Genomic DNA, 13,011 nt, shown 5'->3' with positions numbered 1-13,011 from the left:
GAATGTGGTGAAAACAACTCAAGGACAGTATGATAATAATCCACTACTGGACTAAGATGTTGACTGACCCTGGATCTCTGATTTGAGTTTGGTTTGGTTGTTGTTGTTTTTAATTAAGAACAAAGAGGAGGACCTAGAAAACACAACTTCTCGAGTTCCCCTGGCATGAAAGAAATTCATGGGGGTAGGGAGTGTTGTTTTAAAGAAGAAACATTAGTGATATGGGACTAGTTCACCCCCAGTAACCCCTGGGTGTCTAAAAATTCAGCCTGAGATACTTTAATGATTCACTGGAGCTGCGGTGGGTTAGGCTAGGTGCACAGGGTCATCCAGGGCCAGCACAGATCAGCCTAAGAAGTTATACTTGGAAAAGAGTGGCCTAAGTTATTTTCAGTTCCACCCACACTATGTAGGGGCCATTGAGACATTTACAAAGCTTCCCTTCCTTAATCTGATAGGGCCACAGGCCCAAACGATCCAACAGATAAGCCTGCAGAATTGACTTTCCTGTTTCTCCCAGGGCAGCAGGAGCCCTTTGATGCTCAAATACACCCCCTAAATACAGAGAAGCAGCTTGAGGATCTACTTACGGCTAAAGAGAGTGGAACTCTCTAAAAAGGTCACAGAAAACAAAAGAAAAACAGGAGAAGGGACCACAGCAGCAATCCAAGGCACTAGAAGTTCCTCCAGAGACCCTGCCTGTTCAATATAAGCTTGGAATCAAAACATGCAAACCCCTTTGGCCCAAAAAAGAAATAACCAAGTCATTGACTTCTTGGGGAGGAAATCTTGAATAAAGAGGTCACCCATGAGAGACTGTAAATATTACAGGTTGTTTTGTGTTCTATCAGTTAAATCAGGCCTGCTATTGTAATTACGATAATGCTTGTCCCTAACAGTTTGATGAACAAGGACCTTGAAAAACAAGGACAGGAAGCAAAGTGAAATTTTTAACTTAGAAAACTTCAGGCTAATATACCTAAGGGAAATAAGGCAGAATGCTATGCAGCAGCAGGAGGGAAAAACTTGAGGAGTCCTGATGCCAGGGGATGTTGAAGGGGGAGTAAACAGGATAGGAGTTATGATGTGATGCTAGAGCAAATATTTCCCTACAAAGCAGGGTGAGACCAAATCGGAGACTGGAAGAATATTCCCTTTGCTGACAGGGTTGGTGAGATCAGCTTAGAACTCTATGTCCATGTCCTGCTAGCACACCATCAAAGGAAAAGTAGTGAGGGTGTGGTGGAAAGAGCTGGATGAGAGGCAGGTACGGTGAAAAAGAATATTAAATTTGGAATCAAAGGGCAGGGGTTCAGATCCCAGCTTTGCTACTTCCTATCTCTGTGCCCACAGGAAAATCATATAACCTCTATAACCCTCAGTTTCTGTCAATAACATGGTAACTAGAGGACTCTCCATGTCCTTTCAGCTCTAAATTTATGACCTGTGTTCAAGTCGTATCTTTCAATGACCCTTTGATGCTGAGGAAGTCAGTGATCTCTGGATCTGTTTCCTCCTCTGTAAAACGAAGGTTGGGACTAAATGTTATCTTAAGTCCCTTACAAATTGAAAAATCAATGAAAATGGATGTTGACATAGAGGAAATTCACCCAGAAAAGAGTTTGGTATGAGGCAGAAAAGATTAACAGAAGAAGAATAATTGAAAAATAAAATTTAAAAATACCAAATACATAAAGATTTATTTGAAATTGCACTTTTTTTCCAGGCAGGAACTCAAAATTCCTTTTAAACCTTTAGGTCTTTTAAAATTTGGCTCAAATTCTTCTCTGATGAATAATAACAACTCACATTAATATAGTGCATTTAAAGTTTGCAGAGTGTTTTCATCACACTGAACCCAAGAGATAGGTGTTACAGCTATTACTGAGATAAGAATAGGGACTAGACCTATAATTTCTTTGGAAAAACAACTCCCAGGTGAGCAGTCCCCCTACCAAGGCAAGAGGAACTTTCTCTGTGATTTATAACCTTAGACCATTGCCTAGAACGCTAGAAGTTGGTAAGTGACTTGCCTGATAAAGCTGCTAGGTGTCAGAAGTGGGACTTGAATTTAGGTCTTGATGGACTGAAAGCCAGTTTGCTAACCACACCACCATACTGCCTCACATAGTATGGTATACATACATAGTATATATACATATACAGTATGCTTTCCCATTCTATGGTAGAAATGAACTTACCCAAGATCATATCTTATAAATGGCAAACATAAATGTCAACAGTAAATGTCAGAGCACAAGTTGAAATCAGATCCTGTGAGTTCTAATTAACATTCTCTTTTTGGTACTTCAGTAACTTAGTATACCTGAAATGGAGTCCACGATGGATCTGCCACTTACTGACTTCTGCCCTCTCGTGAATAGTATAGTACAGGGGGAGATTTTAGAGATGACCTAATCTAACTCCTTCATTATATAAGTGGAGAAATGAAAGCCAGGAGTTCAGCCCATGTTATCTCTCTCTGCATCCTGTGTTCCTGCCCTTACACCATAGCTGTCTGTCAGCTATGGCAATACCAAGGTTCCTGGGCATTGCATATGGCATAATGATTGGCTTTTGACCAAGTGATTTAAATAGACCTGGTCCCTACCGGGCAGGGATTTCTCCATCTCTGTTACTGCAAAGGAGGCATCTGAAGCATGGAGAGGTCAGGGACTGAACAATGAAGAGAAACTGAGCCTCTGAACCCCAACAGCCTGCTCTCTGTCCAATAGGTTAAGTAATTAGAATTCCCCAGATAAGTATCAAGAAGGGAGCGGATACGCTTCGAGGAGTCAGGAAGTACACTCAATAAAGGAAATTTTCAGCTAGATGCTATGTGAGAGGAAATTCCTAGATGCCAGGCATACAAGTTTTCAGGAAGTTCTCCCTAGACATCTGGTTGGCTCTCTACTCTGCAAGTCATTTCAAAGTGGATTTGAAAGAAACACTAGAAAACAGTATAGAATTCTACAGTGGTCCTAAGTGGATAGATGAGATGAACTGAATATGCTTTCTTCACCTCTCCTGTCTATAGCAGTCAATCCCCTGCTTATGTTCAGATATCCCTGGAAACACTCTCCATATCTCCTGATGACAATGGCTTCTGAAGCTGCAAAGCTCCATTTGTTTCACGTTATTCCCACCTTCTCATTCTCTACTTCATGCTGTCCTTCATTCCTTTAAAACAGGGGTTCTTTACTTGGGCTCTATAGATCCATTGGATTTATGGACAAATTTTGAGGGGGTCTGTGAACTTGAATGTATGGGGGGGATACATTTTCATTTTCATATAGTTGATTTCCATTTTAGAATGATATATCTGATTTTATGCATTTAAAACATTATTCTGAAAAGGGATCCATAGGTTTTACCAGACTGCCAAAGGGGTCTGTGACCCAAAAATTTTAGAACCACTGCTTTAAGGCATCCTTTTAGGCAACCCTGGTTATTTGGAGTCCTGTTAACACAGTAATCTTTTATTTGCTGCCAGTATCACGAACCTATTCAAGATGAGCTTCAGGCTTCTCTGTTACTGATATTGGGTTGTGTTTTATCTCCCCCACCCCCGCTTTCAGTTGTTCCTAGAAATTTCTGCTCTGGAAAAATAATGTTTTTCCACACAACAGGTTGGCATCCATTCCTTAGCTGTTACCTCATTCTCTGCCCTGTTGCCTTCAAAGGCAGCTTGCCAGGACAGACAAAGTAACTACCTGCAGGTAGAAAGCTTCCATGGAAGAAGGGACCTGTTAGCAAGCGATCTAAATTCACCTGTTTCTCTAGACAATATTAGTATTCAAAATATTTCGTGCTATTAAATAGACCTATGATTTCCATGGTGTAGGGAGAGGCCAGACATTTATTCTACCAAAGCAGATCAACAACTCAAAGCTCACAGAGAATTGTCTGGGACGTTGAAAGGTTAAGTGACTTGCCCGGGATCACGTAGACTAGATGTGAAAGGCAGAATTTGAACCATTTACTCTAAACTCACTATATCATACTACCTACAGCTGGGGGGAGAGTCTAGGAAAAAGGGATAGAGACAGAAGGGAAATATTTCAAAGAATTAAACTAATGGGTTAGAGCTAGATTTTAAAGATCATTAAATCCAATTTCCTTATTTTACAAATAAGGAAAATAAAGTGCAAAGATGTGGGTTATCTGTCCAATATGACTCAGTAAAGTAGTGGCAAAGATATGGCAAATATGCCATAGATATGGCAAAGAACCTCCTCACTCACAAGTGGCTTCTTCACAATACCACATTCTACTTCTAAAATACTTCAAGAATATGTAATTTTGAAGGTTTGGGTCCTCCCTCCACTAAAGCAAGTCAGAAAGCAGGAAGGCAGGACTGCAGGAAGAAAGGAAGGAAGGAAGGAAGGAAGAAAGGAAGGCAGGAAGGCAGGAAGGCAGGACTGCAGGAAGAAAGGAAGGCAGGAAGAAAGGCAGGCAGGCAGGAAGGAAAGAAGGAAGGAAGGAAAGAAGGAAGGAAGGAAGGAAGGAAGGAAGGAAGGAAGGAAGGAAGGAAGGAAGGAAGGAAGGAAGGAAAGAAGGAAGGAAGGAAGGAAGAAAGGAAGGAAGGAAGGAAGGAAGGAAGGAAGGAAGGAAGGGAAAGAAAAATAGCATTTATTAATCATTTACTATGTGCCGGGCACTGTGCTAAGAGCTAGAGATACAAAGAAAGGCAAAAGCAGGCCCTAACCTTAAAGGAGCTCACAGTCTAACAGACCTGGGTTCAAATGTCACCTCAGATCATAATAGAAACTTCAATTTCCTTTTCTGAAAATGAGATCACCAATAATAACATCTCGCAGGGTTGATGTAAAGATCAAATGTGATAACGTATGTGAAATGTTTGGCAAACTTTGACACAATTTATAAATGTCATTTTTTTTCTATGTAAACCAATTGAGCTTACTGGCTTCTGAAAGATGGTTTATATGAGCCTTAGTATCTCAGTTCTTAGACAGTTTTTATGGGCTTGTATAAATGTAAGTTATTATGATTATTTCTTAACAACTGATCAAATTTTCACCAGTACTTTACAACCCTCTGTTTAACTATCTACACCTCTGTTTTCTCCTTTCAATTTCACTCTTCTAAAAAGGATAGTTAATGCAGTGGTTTTGATGCTACCCTAGCTCCAACAGAGGCTTAGACAAGTGTTCTCCAGCAGCAGCAGGTCTCCAGAAAAGGCATCTACTCTTTATTCCCATGCTGGAGGGAAGGCTCCCACTCCCACTCCCACTCCCACTCCACCTAGTCACATAGACACATGCAGAATAATATGGTACTTTGGAGTGCTTATTTCCCATTCAAGTACTAACCAAACCCAACCATAATTAGCAGATAATGGCATGTTCAGGGTGGTAGAACCATAGATGGCAGCTAGTTTCAACACTGTCATTAAGTGACTGATGATTTCAAGCAGGTTCCTCTTAAATGTGCCACATCCAAAGGTTGACAGTGGGGGGGAATGCCTTCCCTCTCTCTCTCTTTCAACCTGCCTCAAAGAGATAGAATGAAAATAGACAATATTCTTAAAGTAATTGGAGCTCTTTCAATTAAGCCACAAGAATTATATTCACCAAGTAACCCAGGAGTCACTTGACTTGATTTTCTCCTTTATACCATAGAACAAATATTGTCTGCAAATGAAAGATAAAGAGGCCTTTTTCTGTCCTCTTTTTACTTTTTCTTCCTCCCATTTGTTTGAGGTTTTTTGGTTATTTATTGACTTTGTTTAGACTGGGTTTCACTATCTTGGCCAGGCTGGAAGTGTAGGGCTTACTCATTTGCCAATCCCACTCTGATCAGCAAGGTCTCTGATGACCTGCTCTATTTTCATCCTGAGCTAAAACTCCCCTCTCTCCTTAGGCAAACTAGTGGCTTCCCCTGCCCTGGGATTATCCTATTCATGCCAAACACTGAGGATGCCAGATCAGCATATCCCACTGCTGCACAGAACTCCAAGGCTCAAAAGATATGCAGCTCCAGTCTCTCTGGTAACTAGACTGTAGGCATGTGCTACCATGCCTAACCCCACAATATCTTCTATCATCTTTGACTTCTATTGTTGATCATAGCTCTCTACCCTCTGGCAACACTTAGCATAGTACTTCATAGGCACTTAATAAATGTTTGTGGGAGTCTTCATACTTTCAGTTCAGGGATTTAGTCATTCAGTTTAAATGCAGAAAAATATGAAAATGGTTGCCTAAAGGTTACTCAGGGGAAAAAACAGTCTAATCTACTCCCAACTCCTGAAAATTATCCTCTGAATACTTTAAAATAAAATTTCAGTAAAACGGAAGAATTTTAAAGTTACAAAATGATCCTACCTCGCACCCTAACCCTGGGTGATAGAATCAGACTCAGAAGACCGTAAAGCATAACTTTTCATTTTAACCCAAAATAGTATATGCTGTCATTAGCTCTCTAGCAGTAAGGTAAGCAGCTGGCCAGCTATCATCTCTAAGACACTGCTAAAGACAATCCAGGTTGGAATTTTATCCCTTTATTGGCTGAAGTGGAGCTCACTTTGGAGCAGGTAGGAATTCAAGACTCTGACCTGTTCCACAGTAAGCAGAGAAAGATGAAGATCTGCAGTACCTTCTAACACAGTCCCAGGAGGCATCAAAGCAGCAAGGCAGGCATTCAGTCTCAATAGGCCTGATGTTTTGATGAGTCACTAAGAAAGAAACTGCTCACAGAGGAACTGGAACAACCCTTAGAGGTCGTAGGATTCTAGGAAAGGAGCCCGAAAAATCCTAAGAGATCCTCTAAGCTCAGAGTTCTTTTTTTTTTTTTTCACACTTCTCTATTTTATTTTTAATTTATGGAATAAAACATTTCCCTAACATAGTATAATAAAAAAAATGATTGCACATGAAACTGCAAATCTATTATTTACAACTTCCTATTCCTTTTAAATATATAAATGTTAGCATGCAAATTGCTTCATTCCTTTTTTTCTTCCCTCCTCCTTTCCCTCCCTAGAGATGGCTACCATTAGAGACCAATAGGTATATGTGTGTATGTGTATGTATCAATGCTTTCTCTAGATTAATATTTGCCTCCATTTGTCTCTAATATATTTTTCCGATTTATAGTTTTTGCTTATTCTTCCTCTTCCTCTGTAAAGGCATTTCTTTCATTTCTATATTTGTGTAAGTGGTGCTTCCTGTAGGGACAATCTGTTTTTCTTTTTGTGTCTCCACTTCCTGGCACATGGGAGGTGTTTAACAAATGTTTGAATTGAATGAAAGAGGGGAGAGTAGTGCTGTTGAAAGAGGCTTCAATTTGATTTCTAAGGGCTTGAGTTCAGATCCTGCTTATTGCCTATATGACCCTGAATAAGTCATTGAGTCTTAGTCTCATCTGTAAAAGAAGGGGGTTGGAGTTCTTAACCATTTTGTGACATGGTTCCCTTTGGCACTGTGGGGAAATCTAAGGGCTCCTTGGTATATTTCTATTTAAAGGCATAAAATAAAACACATAGGATTACAAAGGAAATCAATTATATTACAATTATTCATTTTTTTTAAAATTCACAAATCTCTTGAATTGTATACACAGACCCAAAAGAGGTACATAAGCCCCAGAATAAGAATTTCCAATCTCATCCAACTTTCTTATTATACAGATGAGAACACAAAACCCCAGTTTTCTTCCCAATTCTCCATCATCAACAAATACTGCACAGCCATTATGTGTTAGACACTATGCAGGCAAGATAAAGGTATGAGACTGGCCCTGCTCTCTAAAGACTTAAAAACTAATTTGAAAGAAAGTACACATACTTGAAAAGGTAAATAGATATCCAGGTACTCAAAAATTAATGGTTTTGACCAGAGCTTCTTAATCTGGAGTCTCCAGACCACCAAAGGGTCTGTGGATAGATTTCAGAGGGTCTGTGAACTTAGATGGGAAAACAATTATGGTTTTTATTTTCCCTCATCTTTGGTTTCCTTGGTAATATTATATAGATTTTATTTTATGTACTTAAATACATCATTTTGATGTTTTTACACCATAGGCTTTACCAGACTGCCAAAGGGGGCCATGAAACAAAAAAAGATTAAGAGCCCCTGATTTATACAATAGAATTACAGGATTTCTGAAGAGGGAGAGAATTAAAATGAGAAGACTAAAGGTGATGTAGTATAAGAGCAGTGCTATGAGTTTAGAGTACTTCTCTTGAGAAGATTTCAATTCTTTTTCCCTATGTGGCCCATACAACTGTCTACCCCAGTCCTCTCTTTGCTATCACCCTGCTACTGCTCCTTCCAGATTCCTGGATCCCCTGAGACTTTGCCCTGGGTGACTTAGTCCACTCAGTTCTGGAACTGGGGCCTAAAATTGTGCCTGTCTGGTGATCCAGCCAACTCTTTATAGGTGACTCTAGACTAGGGGTAGGAATCTGTGGTCTTGAGCTCACATGTGGCCCTCTAGGTCCTCAAGTACAGTCCTTTGACTGAATCCAAACTTCACAGAACAAATCAATGTTCAGTTGAAGGACCACATTTGAGGATCCAAAGAGCCATGTGTGGCCTCAAGGCCACAGATCCCTACCACTGCCCTAGACCCTAGCCCTTGCTTTACAACACATTCTCCCTATTGTCTGTCTTGCCCTCCCTTTCTCCCCTGCACTTCCTATCTATTACTCAAGGAATAGTAATCAATTCAATACAACTATGGCTCCTGAAAGGGGCATAGCAATTGATTACCTTGTGGCTCTATCCGCAATTTATCTAGCAAGTTTTCATATCTTGCTATTGTTTTGATAAGAGGAAGGAGGAGAGAATTTGACAGGATAAGAGAATATTAGGAAAAGGAAGGACATTTGAATCATATCTATTTATCTGCTTGCATATTGCATTCCCCTCCCCTAACACAGTACACTAAAATGTAAGCTTCCTGGAGGTAGGGAATATTTTATTTTACCTTCTTATCCATAGCACCTAGCATATTACCTTGCATTCAATAGGTGCTTAATAAATGTTTGATTTTTATGATCTGGAAAGTTAAAATTTTAAAAAGATATTGCTAAAATGGAGTATGGGAAAAAAGAAATCGCATTTTTAAATATCTGTTATTTGAAAAGAGTATATTAATTTCTAGAGTCAGACTTCAGGGAAAGGATGTAACAACAAAGTTTGTGTCAGTATAAAAATGCCTCACACCTAAGCATAACAGAAGGATGCCTCGAAGTCTGGCTGGCAGGACCTCAGCAGGCCCTCAGCAGACTCCAGGATTAGCTCTTGCCCAGCGTGTGGAGGGGAATAATTCTGATGTAACTCTAACTGACTGTGACACAGGATCCTCCGATATGTCTAACTGGCTGTGAAATAAGCAGGATTGTGAAAAGTGGCCTCAGTAACAGAGGGGCATTCGTGTGTAGAATGTCTCTACTTTTCCTCTAATCCTTTACCAAAATGTGTTCTCCTGAAAGATTGAAGGGATTTCTCATTTCTTTCTAATAAAACTTCCCTGGGAGCATTTGGTGAACTCCTTACCATTGGTTTTTTGTTTTGTTTTGTTTTCCCATGAAAATAACAAATTGAAAACACATCATAACCCATCAATCAATAAGAATTTAGTAAGTACCTACTCCATCCTAGGCACTGGGCCCTTAGGTCCTGGGGATACAAGAAAAGTACTTCCTGAGCTCGAGGATGTGATGAAAAAAAATTTAAGAAATTTAAATATAGTATAAATAAAATACACCAGGATTTAGAGGGGGAGTCTCTAACTCCTGAGGAGGAATGCCATCTTGAAGGGATAGCATATGAGCTGAATATGGAAGGGAACTAGGCATTCTAAGAGGCAGAGGCCTTTGCAAAAGCACTGAGATGAGAAATGGCACATTATGTGTAGGGAACAGTAAGCAGACCAGTCTAACTGGCTAGAAAGTAGAAAGTGTGAGGAAGGAGTGATGAATAATCATATCATGAGGATAGAGTGGAGACAAATTATGAAGGATCTTTAATGCCAAACAAGAATTATGCTTTTTATCATGGAGGTGACTAAAACTTCTTCAGCAGAGGTAAAAAATGAGTTTTAGGAATATAACTTTGGCAGCTCTGTGGGAAATGGGTTAGAGAAGGAAGAGATTGGATACAGTGTGGGAGACAAATTAGGAGGCAATAACCAAGATAAAAGTTGATAAGGGCCTGGACAGGAGCAGTTGTGGTGTGAACAAAGAACTGACAAAATTTGATCACATTCTCTAGGAGGGTTGGGTGAGAGTAAAGTGATACTTCTGCAGTCATGAATCTTAGTAACTGGAAGAGTGGTAGAACTCTCAACTGAAATGAGTAAGTTGAGAAAAGAGGTTGTTTTTTGTTGTGTTTGTCCTTCATTGCCGAAGAAGACCATACCATCAGAGGAATGATGACATGGCTTGCACTTGACTTCGTTTTGAGTGAGGGAGGGCTGTGCAGGTCACCAGCCTCACTTCTCCTCCAGAGCCATCTGATCCCAGTGACCAGATATTCATCACAATGACTGGAGATGACCCAGGATGCACTGGGAGATCCTGGGCCCTTTAGGCCAAGGTCTTTGCATGTACTCACTTAGGATGAGGTAATGCCCATTCATTGAATAGGCCTGTTTAGGAAGTAGCCAGGGCATGGCCCCTTTCATGAGGCCAAGAAAAAGAAAGACATCAGGCTGGGAGGGAAACAGCAACAGTTACTATTGATAATCACTGTAAAGCCAGAAGTATCCAGAAGAGCTCTTAGGCAGGGAGCCATGGGCATCCCAGCTTCAGAGTGCAGAAGGTTGAAGGTTTTGGGAAAGGAAGAGACAGGACAGGATAGGAAAAGAAAGAAAAGGCAAGGTGAGGTGAGGCGGGGCAGGGCGGGGTGGGGTGGGGTGGGGCGGGGCGGGGCAGGGCAACTAGCCAATAAAACCCATAAGAAAAGGGGTAGATTTAGGGCAAAGATAATGAGTTCTGGTTTCAGACAGGTTGAGTTTGACATCTAAGGGTGGAAATATTCAACAGGCATTTAGACAGAACAGAATGAGCTGAATGAGATCACTAGGAGAAAAAATGTAGGTGAAAAAGAACACAGGGTCCATAAGAGAGCCTTGGGATACCTTGCCTATGATGAGAATCATGGATGGTGCTTTTGCTAAGAAGACTGAAACAAATCAGTCCAACAAATAGGGCAGAACAGAAGAGAAATTACTCAAAATGAAGAGCTGATCAGCACTTTCAAATGCTGCCAAGGTCAAGACAGATAGAAGAGCAAGAAAAAAACAATGGATTTAAAAGTATAGACATCGCAGTTGACCATAGAGAGAGCAGTTTCTAGTGGTAGCAATGGAAACCCAGATTGCAAAGGGTTGAGAGGTGAGTGGAAGGTAAAAAAAAATAAAAACAAGGAATGAAGACAGCTTTTTTTCTAGGAGTTTGGTTGTGAAAAGGAGGAAAAAATAGAAGAAAATAGTTTGAGGGGAAAGGTAGGTTTAAGTGAAGGTTTTGATTAAGATATCTGAGTACATTTAGAGATAGCAGTCAAGGAACCAGTATATTTGGAGAATCACGTATATTTGTTACAAAGGTTTTCGTTTTCTTTTTCTTTTTCATTGGGAGATAGGTAGGAAGGAGATAAAAATAAATACTTATTCATTGACTAAAAAGAAAATTCAATAAGAAAAAGAAAAGTAGGGCAAGAGGAGATAATTTAAGGGACAGACTGCTAGAAGAGATGGGACAGAAGGGAATTGAGTAAAGGTAAAGAGAAACTGACAAGAAAGATGCCCCTATACTCTGAGACTACAACAAAGGACCAGAGAATGGGGGATCATGCTGAAATGAGGTGAAGTACAGAATTGGAGGGGGAGGAGAAGCTCACAATCTCAATATTTTCCATGAAGTATAAAGTCTTCCCTTTGCTGAAGGGAGGGGGAAAGGAATGTTAATAAGTGGCTCAAGAACAGACAATTTGGAAGAAAATGTGGGTAGTTGGATAAAATTTTAATCATGGACAAATAAATGAATTGGTAAGTATCAGTGAAGACCCAATTGGGATTAAATAACAAGTTCACAGTGACCCTAATCAGAAGTGACGTGACTGCCTCCAGGTGCTGTGAGCAGCACCCAAACAGAAAAGCAGGCAGAGAGGAATCAATCAGAGGTGGTAATTTTCAAAGCAATAAACACAATAAGATAATGGGGCAAGAAATTCTTAGATAGAAGACAGGGAGAAGAAGTTGAATTAGTTGATTAACGGGTAGAGATGTTAAAGGGATGAAACATACAAGAGCAGGGATTATGGCCTGGGAAAGCAGGGAGATATAAAGTGATTGGAAGTTGCAGTGAGAATGGAGCAAGATGTTAAGGTCAGATAAAAGAATTTTAGAGTAATGGATTGTGGAAATGAATTAATTGTGGGTGATAAGATCGAATGAAGTTTGAGACAACATGAGCTCTGCCAGCACATGGACTAGGAAGCAAGGATTCTTGAGGCGGGTTTCAACAAAAAATTTTAGGGGCAGCTAGGTGGCACAGTGGATAGAGTACTAGGCCTGAAGTCGGGAAGACTCATCTTTCTGAGTTCAAATCTGGTTTCTGACACTTACTAGCTCTCTGAACCTGGGGAAACCACCTCACCCTGTTTGCCTCAGTTTCCTCATCTGTAAAATGAGTTGGAAAAGGAAATGACAAACTACTCAAGGATGTTTTTGAAGAAAACCTCAAATGGGGTCACAGAGAGACTGAAAACAACCAAACAACAAGCATGTAATTGAAGTACCCACATATAAAGTCAAGTGTTGAGAGGGGAAAGATTGTGAGACGCATCCTAAACTCCTTAATAAAGCAGGGAGAATGGTGATCTGGGAGCTGATAGATAAGACCTACCAGAATCTGTACAGGTTGATATAGCTGAAGTGAACCTCAAAGGAGAGATCATTGAGTGAAGGTGATAGGGGAGGGCCTAAAAGTAGAAGTGAGGAGCAAGAAGGCGGCTTATTCCTCTTCCTAGGGGACATAAA

The sequence above is a fragment of the Notamacropus eugenii genome, chromosome 5, assembly GCF_028372415.1.
Source record: "Notamacropus eugenii isolate mMacEug1 chromosome 5, mMacEug1.pri_v2, whole genome shotgun sequence".
NCBI lineage: Eukaryota > Metazoa > Chordata > Mammalia > Diprotodontia > Macropodidae > Notamacropus > Notamacropus eugenii.
This window is presented reverse-complemented; position numbering follows the sequence as displayed.